Source organism: Procambarus clarkii, chromosome 19 (assembly GCF_040958095.1).
Source record: "Procambarus clarkii isolate CNS0578487 chromosome 19, FALCON_Pclarkii_2.0, whole genome shotgun sequence".
NCBI lineage: Eukaryota > Metazoa > Arthropoda > Malacostraca > Decapoda > Cambaridae > Procambarus > Procambarus clarkii.
Genome location: NC_091168.1, coordinates 40,692,656 through 40,712,657, shown reverse-complemented (window position 1 = coordinate 40,712,657; position 20,002 = coordinate 40,692,656). Strand labels below are relative to the sequence as shown.

General features: G+C 44.9%; 1 protein-coding gene across 2 annotated transcripts in view; it reads left to right on the top strand.

Annotated features, from left to right (window-relative positions):
- ArgRS (arginine--tRNA ligase-like protein) overlaps positions 1-20,002 on the top strand; it is a 277,968-nt gene that overhangs the window by 26,358 nt on the left and 231,608 nt on the right. The window lies entirely within an intron of this gene.

Sequence of the window (20,002 nt, the reverse complement as noted above, 5' to 3'; positions counted from 1 at the left end):
TTTTCCATGTGTATATTGTTTGGTATCTCTCTCTCGTCTTCTTTCTAGTGAGTACATTTGGAGAACTTTGAGACGATCCCAATAATTTAAGTGCTTTATCGCATCTATGCGTGCCGTATATGTTCTCTGTATTCCCTCTATTTCAGCAATCTCTTGCTCTGAAGGGGTAAGTGAGTACTGAGCAGTACTCGAGATGGGACAACACAAGTGACTTGAAGAGTACAACCATTGTGATGGAATCCCTGGATTTGAAAGTTCTCGTAATCCATCCTATCATTTTTTCTGACTGCTGTAATATTTGCTTGGTTATGCTCCCTAAACGTTAGGTCGTCGGACATCATTATTCCCAAATCCTTGACATGCTGTTTTCCTACTATGGGCAGATTCGATTGTGTTATGTACCCTGTATTATGTTTCAGATCCTCATTTTTGCTGTGATGTGAGGGGGGTACCACCCACCTCTTGAGACAAAATCAAAACATATAGGACCTTTTTCAAAAGATTCTTGGTCCTCCTCTGCCCGCAACACACCTCTGCCCACAACACACAGAAGACAGGAAAGATTAGCTTCCAATGAAGCACCTGAATACAGCAAACCAGCTGCCATAGCCCTACATTAAATAAACTGCCTGCTCACCAGAAAGACATTGGGCCTGGCACCACATCAGAGCTAAACTAAAAATGGGCGACATTCAGTTCAGATGCATGGATCCTTAAACACAAAATGATCCTCATCATAGCCAGCCAAAGAATCTGCAAAGTACTGGACCATCATTGCCAAGGAAAGGCATGATGAATTACACTTAGGGCAGGATAAAAAATGCATTGTATTGTACTGTATTTAAACTGAGTCAGACAATACACAATCTCAAGAGGGACCAGAAGAAAACTAGAATGTCCTTTGAATTGTTTTACAGAGCACCACTTGGTTTCCGAACCCCTTGGGGACGAGACCCGTCGGTTAACATGTAAGTTCGTATACGAGAAATAGAGGGGAAAAAATAAACTAGAAATGTAAAAAGAAAATTTTCCGAAAAAATTTACGAAAAAACTCTAAGGGGAAAAATCGACAGGTTCATAGCGTAAATGCTTCCGTGTTTTGTTTGTACTCACCAATAAGTGAAGTCCTGATCCGCTTTATAAAAGTCCTTAATTGTTCCTAACTGATTATTAAGACGTCTGGCAAACATCCTCTGGATGTTTCCTGCCAGCCTGCCTGCCAGCCTGCAGGAACATCCTGCCAGCCTGCCTGCCAGCTTGCCTGCCAGCCTGCAGGAACATCCTGCCAGCCTGCCTGCCAGCTTGCCTGCCAGCCTGCAGGAACATCCTGCCAGCCTGCCTGCCAGCCTGCAGGAACATCCTGCCAGCCTGCCTGCCAGCTTGCCTGCCAGCCTGCAGGAACATCCTGCCAGCCTGCCTGCCAGCCTGCAGGAACATCCTGCCAGCCTGCCTGCCAGCTTGCCTGCCAGCCTGCAGGAACATCCTGCCAGCCTGCCTGCCAGCTTGCCTGCCAGCCTGCAGGAACATCCTGCCAGCCTGCCTGCCAGCTTGCCTGCCAGCCTGCAGGAACAGCCTGCTTGCCTGCCAGCCTGCAGGAACATCCTGCCAGCCTGCCTGCCAGCTTGCCTGCCAGCCTGCAGGAACAGCCTGCTTGCCTGCCAGCCTGCAGGAACAGCCTGCTTGCCTGCCAGCCTGCAGGAACATCCTGCCAGCCTGCCTGCCAGGTTGCCTGCCAGCCTGCAGGCACATCCTGCCAGCCTGCAGGCACATCCTGCCAGCCTGCAGGCACATCCTGCCAGCCTGCAGGCACATCCTGCCAGCCTGCAGGCACATCCTGCCAGCCTGCAGGCACATCCTGCCAGCCTGCAGGCACATCCTGCCAGCCTGCAGGCACATCCTGCCTAAAATATACGATGATGTACTGTACATTTAAGAAACAAATCTGGGTCACAGGTCTGTGGAGTGTGGTTAGGCTTCCGGAGTCAGCCGGTCCCTCCCCCACCACCGATACACCTCCCCCTCTCCCCCCACCCCATACACACACACACACACACACACACACACACACACACACACACACACACACACACACACACACACACACACACACACACTTAGGTAATTACACTTAGGTAATTAGGTACAATTTACAATATAAAATATAATTTATATTTACATTTATAATTTACAATTTACAATATACAATTTATAAAATATATAAATTTATAACAATATATAAAATTTATATATTTACAATATAATTTTAATTTATAATTTACAATATAAAATATAAATTTATATAATATAAAATTTACAATATAAATAAAATGTACAATATAAAACTTAGTACAATTAGGTAATTACACTTAGGTAATTACACACACACACACACACACACACACACACACACACACACACACACACACTCTCTCAAAGGTCACGTGGTTCATGGTTCACTTCAACACCCATATATCGCTTCCTGCCTGCCTGCCTCCTTCCCTGCCTGCCTGCCTGCCTGCCTGCCTGCCTGCCAGCCTGCTTCCTTTCCAGCCAGCCTGCCTCCCTCCCTGCCATCATGCTAACGGGTAGTGTGTGTTAGGCTTATCTTCGGGAATGAGCCGGTCTCACCCCCACCACCAACAAACCACCCGCCCCCCTACATCCCATCTCTCAAGGTCACGCGGTTCAACCGCGTGACTACCACTCCGGTCGGTCGGAGGGAGCCGGTCGGCCGAGCGGACAGCACGCTGGACTTGTGATCCTGTGGTCCTGGGTTCGATCCCAGGCGCCGGCGAGAAACAATGGGCAGAGTTTCTTTCACCCTATGTCCCTGTTACCTAGCAGTAAATAGGTACCTGGGTGTTAGTTAGCTGTCACGGGCTGCTTTCTGGGGGTGGAGGCCTGGTCGGGGACCGGGCCGCGGGGACACTAAAAGCCCCGAAATCCTCTCAAGATAACCTCAAGATAACCACTCACTGCCTGCCTGCAAGCTAGCCTGCCTGCCTGCTAGCCTGCCTGCCTGCCTGCCTGCCTGCCTGCCTGCCTGCCTGCCTGCCTGCCTGCCTGCCTGTGCCTGCCAGCCTGCCAGCCTGCCTTTCCCTCCCTAATTCTCACTACTTCCATCCCTTCCTGCCTCCTAGCATCTCTCCCTACCTCCCCCTCCTTCTTAGCATCTCTCCCTACCTCCTAACATCTCTCCCTACCTCCCCCTCCCTCTTAGCATCTCTCCCTACCTCCTAACATCTCTCCCTACCTCCCCCTCCCTCTTAGCATCTCTCCCTACCTCCTAACATCTCTCCCTACCTCCCCCTCCCTCCTAGCATCTCTCTCTCCCCCTCTCTCACTGATTCTCCCCCCCCCCCCCTTCATTCATACTGCCTCCCACCTAAGCTCCATCGTCCATCCACCCACCAGTCAGCCATCACTGACGCAATGCGTGCATTTGGAGCCAACATGGTGCACAGATGTTTCTTGATTGTGCAGATATGTAAAACAAAAGCACAGAATGAACATTCCAGTCTTATGGCAATTCAAAATAATAGGAATAATAGGCCGTGAATCTGTGAAGTCACAGCGGGCAAACTGGACCATCTCCCACCCACCACAACAAGCCGGCGTGACGCTTGGCGGACCCCTTCCTACCCGAACTTTGTTCGGGTAGCATGACTCCCCAACGCCAATCGGGAAACTGGAAGTTTCGGATAACTAAAGTTCGGAAACCAAGTGGTGCTCTGTAACCATCTTTTAATTTTATCTTCTCCAGACAAACTGTCCCTAAGCTTTGAAAGTGGAAAATTATATGGTGGTGGTGGTGGTAAAATAAAGTAGAGTATGAGGAATATTCAAGATGTAGAGGTAGACCAGTTTCACAGGTGGGAAATCAGTAAACAAAATAAAAGAACTAGCAACTACTTGGACAAAAATTGTAACCTTGATGAAACCAATGCAAAACAATCACTACTGTTGGGTTGTACACATTCTTGATGTGCCCCCTTGCTTTCTTTACTTTCTATTACTTTCTTGAAGATGATCGCAATTCTGGATAAAATTCCTGAGCAGAACAGAATCACTAGTAAACGCATGCACAGAAATTTAATATATCTTCAAACAAATTGTCCACAACACCCAGGTACAATCAGATGAGGCGCAGAGCACAGTTTTGGCAGTGCCACAGCAGGGTGCGATGTCGGGCGTCGCCAAAGCAGAGCTCCGTGTTGGGGGCGGTGCCACAACAGAGTGCTGCATCGTGGGCGGTCCCACAGCAGAGCACGGTGTCGGGGGCAGCACCACAACAGAGCACGGTGTCGGGAGTGGCGCCACAGCAGAGCGCTGTCTCTGGCAAAGGGAGACAAACAAAATAAGGAGACGAAACCTGTCGTTATCATAAATGAGGTTCAGTATCCACTCAATTTAACGGCCTATATTCGGCTGTACCCTGGTCGTTATTTCTAGAGCTCCGGTAATTCCGAAGTTAAGTGTCGGTAATTTTTCAAGTAACATTCTGGTAAGATATATTTTGTACAGATATCCACCTGGTCCACCATTCTAGTGCCTTCTACCCTGTGATGTCACAGATTCATGGCACATTGTTTTGATTTGTCAAGAGGCTAGAGTGTTCATTCTTTGACTTTGTTGGACATATCTGCACAATCAAGGAACATCCGTGCACCATGTTGGCTCCAAATGCACTCATTGTGTCAGTGATGGCTGACTGGTGGGTGCATGGGCAGGCAGGCCGGGATGGAGAGGCTGAAATGTAGGCAGGAAGAGGCAGGGAGGGAGAGGCAAGGAGGGAGGCAGAGCTAGGCAGGGAGGGAGGGAGGGAGGCAGGCAGGCAGGCAGAGGCTGGGTGGTAGGCAGGGAGGGAGAGGATGGAGATGGATGGTAGGATGGAGATGGATGAATGGATGGATTAATGGAGGGATGGATGTTGAGTTGAGGTGAAGCAGTGGTGGGGAAGGACCAGCTCACTCTGATAGGCCTAACACACTTGACCCAGTTAACCAGATTTGTTTCTTAAATTTTGGATGGAAGGAGGGATGGATGGAGGGAGGGAGGGAAGGATGGAGGGAGGGAGGGAAGGATGGAGGGAGGGAGGGAAGGATGGAGGGAGGGAGGGAAGGATGGAGGGAGGGAGGGAAGGATGGAGGGAGGGAGGGAAGGATGGAGGGAGGGAGGGAAGGATGGAGGGAGGGAGGGAAGGATGGAGGGAGGGAGGGAAGGATGGAGGGAGGGAGGGAAGGATGGAGGGAGGGAGGGAAGGATGGAGGGAGGGAGGAAAGGATGGAGGGAGGGAAGGAAGGATGGAGGGAGGGAAGGAAGGATGGAGGGAGGGAAGGAAGGAAGGAAGGAAGGGAAGGAAGGAAGGAAGGAAGGATGGAGGGAGGGAGGGAAGGAAGGAAGGAAGGAAGGAAGGATGGAGGGAGGGAGGGAAGGATGGAGGGAGGGAGGGAAGGATGGAGGGAGGGAGGGAGGGAGGGAAGGATGGAGGGAGGGAAGGAAGGAAGGAAGGAAGGAAGGATGAAGGGAGGGAGGGAAGGAAGGAGGGAGGGAGGGAGGGAGGGAAGGAAGGATGGATGGAGGGAGGGAGGGAAGGAGGGAAGGAAGGATGGAGGGAGGGAAGGAAGGAAGGAGGGAGGGAAGGAAGGAAGGAGGGAGGGAAGGAAGGAAGGATGGAGGGAGGAAGGAAGGATGGAGGGAGGGAGGGAGGGAAGGAAGGAAGGAAGGATGGAGGGAGGGAGGGAAGGAAGGAAGGAAGGAGGGAGGGAAGGAAGGAAGGATGGAGGGAGGAAGGAAGGATGGAGGGAGGGAGGGAGGGAAGGAAGGAAGGAAGGATGGAGGGAGGGAGGGAAGGAAGGAAGGATGAAGGGAAGGAAGGAAGGAAGGAAGGATGAAGGGAGGGAGGGAAGGAAGGATGGATGGAGGGAGGGAGGGAAGGAGGGAAGGAAGGATGGAGGGAGGGAAGGAAGGAAGGAGGGAGGGAAGGAAGGAAGGAGGGAGGGAAGGAAGGAAGGATGGAGGGAGGAAGGAAGGATGGAGGGAGGGAGGGAGGGAAGGAAGGAAGGAAGGATGGAGGGAGGGAGGGAAGGAAGGAAGGATGGAGGGAGGAAGGAAGGATGGAGGGAGGGAGGGAGGGAAGGAAGGAAGGAAGGATGGAGGGAGGGAGGGAAGGAAGGAAGGAAGGATGGAGGGAGGAAGGAAGGATGGAGGGAGGGAGGGAGGGAAGGAAGGAAGGAAGGATGGAGGGAGGGAGGGAAGGAAGGAAGGAAGGAGGGAGGGAAGGAAGGAAGGATGGAGGGAGGGAAGGAAGGAAGGATGGAGGGAGGGAAGGAAGGAAGGATGGAGGGAGGGAGGGAAGGAAGGATGGAGGGAGGGAGGGAGGGAAGGAAGGATGGAGGGAGGGAAGGAAGGAAGGAGGAAGGAATTAAGGAAGGAAGGATGGAGGGAGGGAGGGAAGGAAGGATGGAGGGAGGGAAGGAAGGAAGGAAGGAAGGAAGGATGGATGGATGGAGGGAGGGAAGGAAGGAAGGATGGAGGGAGGGAGGGAAGGAAGGAAGGAAGGAAGGAAGGAAGGATGGAGGGAGGGAGGGAAGGATGGAGGGAGGGATGGAAGGATGGAGTGAGGGAGGGATTCAAGGAAGAAGGGAGGGAGGGATGGAAGGAAGGAGAGAGAGAGGGATAGAAGGAAGGAGGGAGGGATGGATGAAGGGAGGGAGGGATTTTGAGTTGAGGTGAAGCAGAGAGAGCGTGTGTATAGGATGTGTGGAGGGGGGGGGGGGTGGGGTGTCGGTGGTGGGGAAGGATGGGCTCACTCTGATAAGCCTAACACACTTGACCCAGTTAACCAGATTTTTCTTAAAATTTTGGGTGTACATTATCATATATTTTTGGTTATAGATTTTGTTTAGTAATATTATTAGGATAATAAAAAGTAATAAAATATTTGTTTCATGCATGCTTTATTGTATTAAATGGAGATTCTCCAGGCTGTCTCTGGCTGGCTGGCAATCTACAGAGCCATTTCCCAGAAGGGTTTTGGGGGGGGAGGGGAGGGGGGTGGAAGGGGAGGCAGGAAGTGAGGGAGTGTGGGAGAGGTGCAGTGAGGGTGATGGAGGGGACGATAGAAGTAGGTGGCTTCCTTGTCATGTGAGGACCCCCTGATGCCAAAACAAAGCCAATACTGACCTTCGGTAATATCGACCGCCAAACTGTTATGAGGCTCTAAATACCGGACTCCCAAACTGGTCGTTATTACCGGCCGATCGGTATAAAAGAGGACATTAAATATGAGTGGATACTGTAAACATGGGATATCGGGAAGAACAAATGGAATATGTAAGTACGATCACAATAGAAAGTGCAGAATCCTTCTTAGTACAGGTAAATGCACCGAAGGTTGTGAATTTTTTCACCCTGAACTTTGCAAGAACTCCTTAGATAGGAAAGAATGCTTCAACATGGATTGTCCAGCTTTTCGTATAAGAGGTACCAGGCGAATAGGACCAACAAATCCCCTCGAGGAAAGCAGCCACAACACTATTTACCAGGAGGATTTTTTACCAAGAGGAGGAGAAGAAGAATGGCTAAAAATGTCCAGACTCTTATCACCAACTCGGTCAAATGCTAGAGAGGACGCAAACAGTGGCTTCCTTACCAGAGCCTCAGATATTGACAGCGAGTAAAGCATCCAGCACTTCTACAAACATAACATCATTTTTATTTGCAACATTCAGGGTGTAAAAACATGCAAATCTAACAAAGTGCACTTCATAGATGGCTTTCAACACGAGGCAAATGCAGTGTTTGCAACCTTAATGGAAACTCACACCAAGGACTACCATGATGGTGCAATATGAATTTCAGAGTATAATCTTTTCAGATGTGACAGGAAACACAGGCTACAGAGTGGGGTCAGCCTGTACATCAAAGACTCGATTATCTGTACTGAGCTGCTAAACACCACAAATGATATGATGGAAGTGGTGATAATCAAAATAGAGATCTTAAATGTAGTTATTGTCCTTGTATATAAGTCACTGGAGGTAAATCATCAGCAGTTTAACCCTCAAACCGCTAGGGGTCCAAATGGCTTTAACCCTTGCACTGCTCACCTATTTTCGGCAAAAACGTCTTGGTGCCATTGTCAAGGACATATTTTTATTTTTACAAATGTTCAGGTAAATTTAATGTCAAAATGTTTCCAAAGTCAACTATTTCCATTTCAAAACACAAATAGTAATGAAAACATTAAAAACATTAAAATATAGCCAAATTAAAAAACAAAAAGCACAACTCTCTGAGCGCCTAAAGGCGCTTTGCGCAGTGCAGTGGCGCAACAAAAAAAAATCCAAAAAATTCTTTCGTCTTATAAAAATGTTCATTTTTGTTCCCTGATCACGGAAAAAAATAACAAAAAAATTGTAGGTGGAATATTTTAGTCGCAATTGGGTGCGGAAGTTTGGCAAAAAAGGGGCGTTGACATAGCCTTCACCAGACGAGGTCTACTCCGCTCAAGCTGTCAGGCGGCAGTTGCCACAAATATATTATTACCTAATTATTTCAATGTCTCTTGATTGATTTTTTCTTAGTTTTGTGCAGTAATATTATTCACTACAGTAAATTGTGATATATTTATATTATAAAATGTGTGAACCATCGCAGTACTCAAAATTATGGTGTGCATATTAGTGATTCAATTATGTTCATAAAACAATAAACAAATAGTTTTGCTGTTATTACACTATACAGTGGTACCTCGGAATGCGATTGTCCCTGTATGCGAGATTTTCGGAAGGCGAGGTGTATTTACTCCAAAAATTTGTCTCGGAAGGCGATGGTTACTTCGGGAGTCGAGTTTGAACGCGAGTTTGTTGATACGCGTACAGCCGACCTAGCGCGTGGTCGTTCGGCGATCGTCGCCCCTCTGCCCCGCTGCCCCTCAGTTCACCATTGTCTCGCGCGCAGTGACTACCCCCACATCAATTCTTGTCGTGAATTTTCAGTGTTTTGTTGGATTTTTGGTGATTTGTCTATACAATTTGTTATTATATATCTCACCATGAGTCCCAAGAAAGCCAGTGGTAAGGATAAAGGCCAGAAAGCTCATGTGAGGATGACAATAGAGCAGAAACAAGAGATCATTCGAAAGCATGAGAACGGTACACGTGTTGTTGATCTTTGTAGGCAGTACAACAAAGCGACATCAACAATATGCACTATACTTAAGAAGAAAAATAAGATTATGAGTGCTAATGTGGCAAAAGGAGTAAGAACATTAACGACACAAAGACCACAAATACTTGAAGAAGTGGAAAAGTTGTTATTAATTTGGATACACGACAAGGAGTTGAGGGGTGATAGTGTTTCGGAGGCCATTATTTCTGAGAAAGCCAGGGTGTTGCACGAAGACCTTCTAAAGAAGACCCCTGCAACGAGTGATGCAGAAAAGAAAGAGTTTAAGGCAAGCAGGGGCTGGTTTGAAAAATTTAGAAAGAGAAGTGGTATCCATAGTGTTACAAGGCATGGGGAGGCAGCCAGCTCAGACAAACCAGCCGCTGGACGATTTATTGACGAATTTAAAGAGTTTGCAGAGGCTGAGGGATACCTACCGCAACAAGTGTTTAATTGTGACGAAACAGGACTGTTTTGGAAAAGAATGCCTAAGAGGACATACATTACCAAGGAGGAAAAATCCTTGCCTGGACACAAGCCTATGAAAGATAGGTTTACGCTTGTGCTGTGTTCAAATGCGAGTGGCGATTTAAAAATTAAACCCTTGCTAGTGTATCATTCTGAAAATCCAAGGGTTTTCAAACAGTATAATGTGCAGAAAACCCGTTTGTCTGTGATGTGGAAGTCTAATAAAAAAGCATGGGTGACTAGGCTTATTTTTTCGGAGTGGGTGAATGAAGTGCTGTGCCCTGCCATAGAAAAATATCTGCAGGAGAAACAATTGCCACTCAGAGCCGTGCTTCTCCTTGACAATGCTCCTGCTCATCCTCCAGGCTTGGAAGATGATTTGATGCCTCAATGCAATAAATTCCTCACAGTTAAATTCCTTCCTCCTAACACCACTCCTCTAATTCAGCCTATGGACCAGAAAATCATAGCGAATTTTAAGAAACTGTATGAAAGGGCACTTTTCCGGAAATGTTTTGAAGTGACTGAAGCCACAAACCTCACCCTCAAAGAGTTCTGGAGAGAGCATTTTAACATTTTTAGTGCTTTAAAACTCGTTGACAAAGCCTGGCAAGAAGTGACTCAAAGAACCCTGATCTCTGGCTGGAGAAAATTGTGGCCTGAAGGTGTGAGAGAACTAGACTTTGAGGGGTTTGAGCCTATAAATGATGCGCCTATTGTTGAGGAAATTGTTAGTCTAGGCCAGAAAATGGGCTTGGAATTGGATGGTGATGATGTGGAGGAGTTGGTGGAAGAACACAACGAAGAACTGACCACCGAAGAACTCCTAGCCCTTCAACAGGAACAGGAAGCCAACACAGCAGCGAATGATTCTGCAGTGGAGGAGGAGGTGGTGGCAACAGCACCAGCGAATGTCCCTTCTGCAGTAATGAAGAAGGTGTGTCAGATGTGGGAAGAGATTCAAACAACTATTGAACACACTCACCCAGACAAAACTGTAGTAGGCCGTTGTCTTAATCTTTTCAATGACACTGTGATGCCTTACTACAGAGAGAGCTTGCGAAGAAGGGAAAAGCAAGCTTTCATGGACAAATATTTGGTGAAGAAATCGAGCAGTGAACCTCAACCAGGACCTAGTGGCACTCAGGTTAAACGTCCCAGGGAGAGCACACCAGAAAGGTCCTCACTGCCTGATGTGATTATGGAAGGGGACTCCCCTTCCAAACACTAACTCCTCTCCTCCTCCCCCCTCCTCACCATCTTCCATACGCCTACAGCACTCGACAGTAAGGTAAGTAATAACTGGAACATACTTTTGTAGGTTTATTTAGATGAATTAGGTATAAAAATTTAGTTTGATGTGGGGTTTTTGGGGTAGTCAGGAACGGATTAATTCATTTCCCTTTATTTCTTATGGGGAAATTAACTTCGGAATGCGAGTTTTCGGAAGGCGAGGCGTCTCCAGGAACGGATTAAAATCGTATTCTGAGGTATGCCTGTATACACAGGTTATATATAAGTATCTGCATGTTTTGCTTACCATAACGAACCACTAAGTTGGTACTGTGAGTCAAAATGCAACGAGGAGTGACCGCCACACACCAGCGAGCCACTCGCTGCCACTCCCTCCCTCAACACCACCTCACTCCCCCTCATTCTCCTCCCACAATACTGTTTTTGCATTTATTCACTATACACAGATGTTATATATAAGTATTTACATGTTTTGTTCACCATAACTGTACATCTAAGCTTGTATGGTGAGTAAAGGCACAAAGACGTAGCTACTCACACAGCTGGTGGCGGCTGCCCTCAAGGCCAGACGCACTAATATTTCTCCTCCAACAATATTGTTTGTGGTGTTATTATGCTACATACACACATTATATATAAGTATCTACCTTTTTTATTCACCATACCTGTACAAATAAGCTGGTATGGTGCCCAAAGACCATAGTGGCCACCAGTAAACATGATAAGTCGTGCAGACGACACACCTCCCTCACCAAAATGGCGGCTCCCAACCTACTCCTATTGCTGTTATACACATGCTCTATACACATGTTATATATAAGTATCTACATTTGTTCACCATAGCAAACCACTAAGCTAGTATGGTGAGTGCAGTCAATAAAAGGTGGCCTCACACAGTCATTAGACGACGCCACCACCTTCCCTCTCACAGCATTACTCCTCCCTCCATGAAGCACAGCGCTAAATATCGCCACAATCCTGCTATTATCAGAATCCTGGTCAGTTTTATTACAGTCAGGGGTCTTCTGTAATACTATCATTGCTAAATAATAGCATGAACATATATATTATGGCATTTTTAGGCGATGCTGTAGTCATAAGCTGAACAGTGGTGCTGTGAGCTCATGCTACGTGCATCAGCCTTGGTGGCTCGCTCAATTGACGCTCTCACACCCAAGAATGTTGGCCTGGATTTTTTTCTAGGTGGCATCTGGCAACTATCGGTCGTGGCTGCACTATAGCTGCCCCTATCCCAGGCGGGGTGTTTAAATTATAGGGCTAGACATGAAATCATATATATATGACATGCACGGTTTCGGTTTTGTCACTGAAAGCATATATATATGTGATTTGAGCGGTTTAAGGGTTAAAGGCCAACTAATGAAAATAGAACGTTGCATGGAAAACCTTACAAATCCAGCCCCAAACATCATCCTGCTTGGGGACTTCAACCTACGGCACCTGAAATGGAAGACCCTAGCTAAGTTATATCGGAGAGAATTCTGGGAAGTAGCCTAAATGAACAGGCACATGCACATGACTTGCTATGGATGGACAGGTTTCCTTGAACCTGCAAATAGTAGAACCAATTAGGAAGGAGAACAGGCTGGACCTCATTTTCACCAATAATGATAAATTGATCAAAAACAAAATGATTACAAATACCTGTTACTCGGATTACAACTTAATTGAAGTTCTGACAAGCATGGGGAATAGACCTTCAAAACCAGTCCCAATTCCCAGTGGCAGATTTCAGCAAATTCAATTTCAATAATAAACAGATAAACTGGGAGCAAATAAACAAAGACTTCACAGAAATAAGCTGGGAAGAACAGCTTGAAAATGCAAACCTGAACCAGAGTCTGGAAAAAATCTCAGTAGCACTAGAAATATGCTCAAACTGCATACCCTCTAAGAAAGAAGAGGGAGTGATGCAGATTGCAATGGGAACGTCGTTCCCTCTATAGGTGAGGAAAACGAATCGCGGAACAACTTGAGTCGCACCCTATCTCTAGTTCGGCAAAGGAGGTTAGGTAGAGAAATAGAAACAATTGAACTAAAGCTACAAAAATCATACAAAACCCAGGAGAGGCAAAGAGGGCAAAAGGCCATCAGTGAAATAGAGAAATCCAAAATAATTTCTCCTATGCAAAATCAAGATAAAAAAACACATTTAGTATCGGGCTTCTGCGAAAGGGAGATGGAACTTTCACAGATGATAACAAAAAAATAAGCGAGATACTGAGGAAGCAGTACGACTCTGTTTTCAGTGAGCCACTAATCACACTAAAGATTAATACTCCAAATGAATTTTTCATGGATGTGATGGCAACATTAAATCGTATATCAGATGTCACCCCACTGGATTTTGAAGAAGCCATAAACAGTATGCCTATGCACTCTGCACCAGGCCCTGATTCTTGAAACTCTATATTCATTAAGAACTGAAAAAAAACACTTTCTTTGGCCCTTCATTCTTTGGAGACGAAGAATGTGAAGGGCGATAGATACTGGCGTTATCCCTGACATTAAAAACAGCGGAGATAGCACCACTCTATAAAGGAGGAAATAAGGCAGGGGTAAAAAATTACAGGTCGATATCACTAACATCACACACAAAAATCTTTGAGAGAGTGCTAAGAAGTAAGATCACAAAATACATGGAATCACAGCATCTCCATAACCCCAGACAACATGGTTCCAGAACAGGGCACTCTTGCCTGTCACAGTTGCTGGACCACTATGACATGGCATTAAATGCCATTGAAGATAAACAAAATGCTGATGTAATTTACACAGATTTTGCAAAAGCCTTCGACAAATGTGACCATGGTGTTATTGCACGTAAAATGCGTTAAAAAAAAATTACTGTAAAAATTGGCAGATGGATCTACAATTTCCTGACTTACGGAATCCAATGTGTAATAGTCAACAAAATAAAATCTGGTCCATCAACTGTGAAGACCTCAGTCCCCCAGGGTACTGTGCCTGCTCCAGTACTTTTTCTCATCCTCATATCGGACATAGATAAGGACACAATCTATAGTACTGTATCATCCTTTGCAGATTAGGATTTTTATGAGTAGACAACATAGAGGACAGGAAAAACCTCCAATCAGATATAAATAAGGTCTTTCTATGGGCTACAGAAAATATTGGGTTTAACGAAGAAAAGTTCCAGCTCATGCGCTATGGAAAAAATTAAAATAAAAAAATTGAAATCACTGCAGTCAAATCATAACATAGAACAAAAAGGCAATGTAAAGGATTTGGGTGTACTCATGTCAGAAGACCTTACTTTTAAAGAACACAATAAAGTAGCTGTCACAGCTGCAAGAAAAATGACAGGTTCTTGTTATCCAACCTGTCACACTAGAGATGCTATACTAAAGATTGTACTTTTCAAGATGCTAGTGTTCTCTAGAGTGGAATACTGCTGCACAATGACAGCCCGTTTCAAAGCTGGGGAAACTGCTAACCTGGAGAGTGTGCAGAGATCCTTTACTGCTAGAATCCACTCAGTAAAACATCAAAACTATTGGCACTAACTAAAGAGCCTAAATCTGTATTCTCTTGAGTGCAGGCAGGAGAGATACATAATAATTTACATGTGGAATTAGTAGAGGGGGTTGGTCCCAAACCTGCACACAGAAATAACATCACATGAGACCAGAAGGCATGGCAGGATATGCAGAATACCCCCATTGAAGAGCAGAGATACAATAGGTACTCGGAGAGAGAGAACTATCAACATCAGAGGCCTGAGGCTGTTCAATACGCTTTTACTACACATAAGGGACATAACTGGTCGACCCCCCCAGTGTTCAAGAGAGAACTGGATAAGCACCTCCAAAGGATACCTGATCAACCAGGCTGTGAGCAGCTGCGTCCAACAGCTTGGTTGACTTGTCCAGCAACGAGGAGGCCTGGTCAATGACTAGGCTGTGGGGATGCTAAGCCCCAAAAACACTTCAAGGTAACTTCAAGGTATGCTGGCTGGCCAAGGATCAAGTTCTTACTCTGTGGTATACTTCTGGTTCCTCATCAACTGAAGGCATTCTCAGTGGGTTCCTTCTCAGGTTCAGAATTTGCTTGGCTTAATCTGGAATGCCAGGACAGCCTCCCACTCCCTGCTACAGTTTGCTGTATCTTAGTGTCAGTCTGGCATTGGGGTGGTCTTGGCATTACCGTTGAATGCTCAAGTATCTAAATGGTTCTTTTGTGCATCCATCTTCTATGGGGAATTCTGTCCTTTGTATTCATTTGGACCACACTGAGTAATACGTTGCCTGAAGCACTGGGACTTGGGTTGACTCCCTAAATCTTTGGGGCTGGACTGTCAATAACATAGTTTCTGGCTATTGATAGTCCTCCTAGCAGTTCATGTTTGGGATGTGTCAAATGTGCTCACAGATGGGGCCCTTTCACTGCCGAAGTGGATGGGCTTCCAATTTTGACGAAGTGGTTGGCGAGTGAGACATCCTTCCTCTGAATTTGAGAGATCATTGGCTAGCCACTGGTTTACCTATTCGTGCTTTACAGTCTGTGTTGCTGTTTTTGGATCACAATGCAATTGCAGTGGATACATTTTTTATCAACTGGGAGTTGATAGACTTACCTGTGCATCTTCTGGTCCAATTGCTTTTCTCTCTGTTGGTCATGTTGGAGATATGTGCAGGTTTCGTTCTCTTGGCTCTATGGTTTCCAAACTACTGGCTCTGTGCCGGAATTCTTTTCCATTCCTGAAGTTTTCTCTCCCAGTAAATTGGCAATGCAACTTTTCTAGGTGATATGAGGCACTCCATTTTTTATACATGGAGATTTTACTCCTTGTTTTCTGCTGCGTGTATAGAGCTTGGTGGTGAATCATTTGCCATCACACTTGCAGCTTTCTTCATGGTGACAGTATAGGATGGCTTGGCAGGCTTTATGCCTCTATCTCTCTGGTAGTTGTTTTTTGTGTCTTCCAGTTTTGATGGCCTATATTTACTGCCTCTTCTTGGATTACTGTCTGATGAATGAAATTGTGGTCTTGTATCATTTGATCTGGCTGACTGTTGGGGTAGGTGTTGCCTTGTCCTCATTTTTCCAGCTGTTTCTGGCATTTTTTCACCTCTGGCCCAGCTTATGACCCTCTTTTAAGTTTTTAGTTGCTGGACAAGATCTTGTTTTTCTTCTTGCTTTTGGATGGCTTTGTCAGTGGTGAATTCCTTCTTTAGCCCATAAAGTGCAGTTGTCCATATACATTGATCCCTAAGGGTAATGCAGTTAGTCCATTATTTTAGTTATTACCCAGTTTTTATACAAATGCCTTAAATTTGTTTATAATGCATCAATGTTGATGAAATGGAGATAACCTAGGACCATGACAAATTCTGCTTTAGTTTATAATCGCTTATCACTGATGGGGATATTTTCCTCCACAACCAATGCGATTATTGTCAATTCACAATTTAGTGTTTCCTGCCAATGTTTAAAAACTGCTTCAGGATGTCAGTACCAGACAGAATAGCGGCCAAAAAGTGAATTGCAAGATACTTCTTTTGAGCTGTGCCAGGAAAAAATTTCTGTGCAATATAGGTGTAATATTATATTGCAAGCCAATGTACAATACCATACTCAAATCACTCTTGTCAGTTATGTGTAAAGAATTTATTATGTTCTACACATTATGTGGCACTAAAATGAAAAGGTAAACATATAAACCCTTTAACACTTTCGCGCTTTAGATTAGAGATAACTCGTCGCCGTTTTTTCTTACGATTCCGCATAACTGCCTACTTTTCTCGTCCATCGAAAAAATATTTCTATAAATTCCATTTTTTAACCGAAATGGATGGGGATACTTTTGTTTTGTAGAGAATTTATTTGCGATTTTTTTGGTACCAGAATGAATATTATATCACATAAACTTCTATGAGTAAAAAAAAAAATACACAAAGTATGTTTGGGGGTGTGGCGAGCGTGTGGCAGTGGGTTCCCTTTAGCCGTTGATATATCCAACACGTGGGAAATATTTGTATGTGTTATGTATATGTCTGTGTAGGGAATTTTACTGCGATCACTGTCATACAAATTATAAAATGTTTCAACAAGTATAAACATGACAAACATCAAACGAACGAAAACAATGCGTTCGTTTCTGCCGCGAACGCATACTGAGCGACGTGGTTCTATATTTGGCGCTTCTCTTACACATGTTTTGTACAAATGTTATACAGTTCATCTTATAGAAAATTTTATTGCGAACACATTGGTATAAAAAAGAAATACGTACATAGAAAAGTAGGGTCAGGAAACGTATAAACTTTCCAAGCATGATTTCCCCCCTGTGTTTTCGCCAGTGCGTTTGCGGCTAACTACTCTCCACTTCACACACTCTTGCGGGTGGGCAATTACCTATATTAAACATTCATATGCATATGTCCGTGTAGAGAATTTTATTGCGATTCCAATGATACCAAAATTAGCGATGTAGGACAACTGTAGGCTTCGCAACCATTAAGAGAGTGGAAACATTTTGTTGCTGTTTGGCGCTCTCGGCGAGTGATCTGCATAGTTTTTTATTTGGTGTTGATACTCCTTGTGCTTGGGCGGCATTTTATAGGTATGCTCTTATAGACAATTTCATTGCGAACACAGTGATACCAAATTTAAATACGTGCGCCTTTAATTATTGTCAGGACAGTCAAAAGAGTGTACACTTTTTCGGTCTTACCGCGTAGGCGCGCGAAGTGCCGAAAGCATCTGGGGTATTGTTTTTTTTTGAGCGCCGAGAGCGCGAAAGTGTTAACATGATCATCACAGCTCTCTCCTTGATTTGGTTTGCCAACCAGCCTGTCCTAAGGTTCCCAACGTCAAGAAACCGGTCAATTTAAAGTATCTTCTAACTTACCAGAGGACCCAAAACAGAAAATGGAACAGTACGTCACTTTTGCGTACCTCTTCCATTTTCTAGTTTGACAATTTTTGGCCTTATGTAATGCATACAAGCGAAAAGTGACATTCTTTGTAGGAAGACAGGTTTTGTCAACATCATTGCATGTCATAGCCACTGACAAAATACCCTCCCCCTCTCTCACCTTGAAATCTCCCAATGTGTGTGAAACAAAGATTTAAATATTTACTTTTTCTGTACTTTTTGTATAGAAATATAATTTTCTTAGAACAAATAATATCTATGGTTAGTTTGTTCAGCGTGAGTTGTATCATACCTACGTCCTATTATATGATGTACCATTATATTTGCATATGCTGTATGAGTGGATACTTCATTTGCTAATCAAGTTTTCCTTGTTTCACGGCTCGTTTGTCCCAGGTCAATTGGAAGATGGTTTGCCTTAGTCAGCTTGAGATTTATCCAGCTCTTATATGAGATGTCCACATGTTGTCTACCACAAGTTTGCTGTCAATATGTCCACAGCAAATATCCAAACCTAGGATTTCTGGCAGTCCAATAGGCTGTTGGCCTCTTGGTATATGACGAGTCCCATGGTCTCGCCACACCACACAGGGGCCTGACAGCTGAGTGGACAGCGCTTCGAATTCGTAGTCCTGAGGTTCCGGGTTCGATCCCCGGTGAAGGCAGAAAAAATTAGCCAAGTTTCTTTCACCCTGATTCCCTGGTTACCGAGCAGTAAATAGGTACCTGGGAGTTAGACAGCTGCTTCGGGCTGCTTCCTGGGGATGTGTAACAAAAAGGAGGCCTGGTCGAGGACCGGGCTGCGGGTACGCTAAGCCCCGAAATTATCTCAAGATAACCTCAAGATAAGAACACTTGTATGCACTTGGGCAACTAGTCAGGAGTAGAGTTCCTCTGCCCTTTGGCCGGTCTCTCTGACTCCATTTCCACTTGTAAGCCCTGGTCATCTTTTGTTTTTTCCTATGCTGGGCGCATTCACTCGGTCAACTATCTCTGATGAGGCTCGGTTGTGAGCTACTGAGGTGGCCCTCCTAGAAGACAAGTGTTGGAGACAACCCAATTCTGGTCCTGGCTCCCCGTAGGCTCTTGTGGATCTCCTAAGGCTTGGTTATTACAAGGATGTAGCTCCAGGTAAGTACTGTACTGATAGGCTCACCAGAAAGAGGCATATCATTATTCAACTTTTTTTCTTTTTTTTTTATATATTCCAAGTACTTGTTCTGCATGTAGACCATATTCTTAATCTATTTTGCTTGCATCTTAAAGCTTTTACTTTAGATATAAAAAATTATCTTGATATTTTGACTGTGGTAATTCATGTAGTTCTATGTTTGCTTATCTATGTAACATTCGAGCCTGGCCTCAGGCTGGGGTCGGGGAGTAGACGAACTCCCGTGACTTTCTTCAGGTATGCTTCCTCTCCAGGTAAGAAATTTGAGAAGGAAATCATTTTTGTTAAAGATATTCAGTCTGGAAAGAAAATAGAGAATGAATTTGTATATGGACTTAAAGTTCCTATTATTATTGAGATGTGTAATTTAGCTGTGGTAGTGGAGGTGGTGAGGGACTTCATTCTGTTATATGTATTGTAATATATATGCAATATGTTGGTTGTGAAAACCATATGGCAAAGTTGCTTATCTCCAGACACCTAAGAAAGTTATTGGCATTTTTGAAGGATCAAGCGAGTTAGCCTGGTGAACATCATAGGCATCAGGTTCAGCCCAAATGGTAGAGCCTGAAAGTGGTAAAAAGATGCCTTATTCTGAATTCCAGCCAGTTCCTGAATGCTGGATGGCTTGGAATGGACCAGTAGGAATTGTGGAAATCCAGGGAAATGAGCTAGAGGTCATCCTGAATGTGAGGTGATGAATATTCTGCCAATCTGACAGGTCAAAAATAATTTAAGGCTCTGGAGCACCTTATGAGCAGTAAACAGACGATATATTTGCCATAAGGATGTCATCACTGATCATTCCCCTTGCCCAACAAAATGCAAATGATTTTGCAGTGGAGCAAAGTAGACTGCTGAGCTAGACTCAGACATTGGAAGCAGGTAGGAACATGTCCACTGATGACCCTGAAATACTATACAATTTGCTTAGACATCTTCGTTGCAAGCGTACCGAAAGATGCTCGTCTGTCCTCCCACTACACTGTCACCAGGGCTTGCCACAAAAGGGTTGG